This window comes from Dama dama, chromosome 19, assembly GCF_033118175.1.
Source record: "Dama dama isolate Ldn47 chromosome 19, ASM3311817v1, whole genome shotgun sequence".
Classification (NCBI taxonomy): domain Eukaryota; kingdom Metazoa; phylum Chordata; class Mammalia; order Artiodactyla; family Cervidae; genus Dama; species Dama dama.
Window position 1 is genome coordinate 86,141,147 of NC_083699.1, and position 962 is coordinate 86,142,108.

Sequence of the window (962 nt, forward strand, 5' to 3'; positions counted from 1 at the left end):
CTCATACAGCCTTTTCCCTATACTCTACCCAGAATCATGGTCAGGTTTCAGCCATACTGGCTCCTTAAATCCTTCCGGTACCCTCAGTTAGGTCTCTCTCCCAGGCAGTGGTATTTCCTGCTTTCCTACTTTACTTGCCCCCTTCCCTCATAAGTCTGGTTCCTTCCTTCAGGTCTCTGGCACCCAGTGTAAAGGAGACCACCCTTCTTCCCTTGGCCCCTGTCTCATCACCCTGATCCCCCATTGGCCACTTATCACTATCAGAAATCAACTCCATATTTATTTAATGATAAAATAATATAATCTGACTATTGGGCATATTCATATGCCAACCATTGTTCTAAGGATTTTCCTCATAGTAACTCAGTTAATCCTGATAACAATCCATTATACCCATTACAGTGAGGAAACCAGGACACAGACAGGTTAAGTACTTTGCCTGAAGTGATACAACTAGTTGGTGGTGGAGAGAATCACTCCGGGATTTATTTCTTGGTTTATGTCTGTTCTCCCATTGGGCTGTAAGCACCAGGGGAGAAGGGCATTTGCAGGTTTTGTTCACTGCTGTATCCTGGAATGCAGCATAGTGCCTGACACATAGCAGGTCATTCTTTAATGAATGAATAACATTTCACAGACCTACCCCTACTCCCAACCCTTGCTCTTTCTGGGAGGTGTGTGCAGATGGTATACAATCCTCTATTAACTTTCAAGTCGGTAAATCAAGCGATTTCTGCTTCCAACAGACTCCAGGTACTCAAATTAAGGCAGTTCAAAGTATCAGAAAATCTCCTTACCTGGGCACACTCGGGGTTTGAGATAGAAGTGTCCTCCGCCCATCCAAGCATGCTCTGCCAGCTCAGGGTCAAACCGGCTGTTGCAGGCTCTGCAGGCGTCAGTCCTGAGACTCGGTTTTGTTTGGTTTCAAAACGTTTCTTGGTGGAAGCCACGCCCTCCTTGCC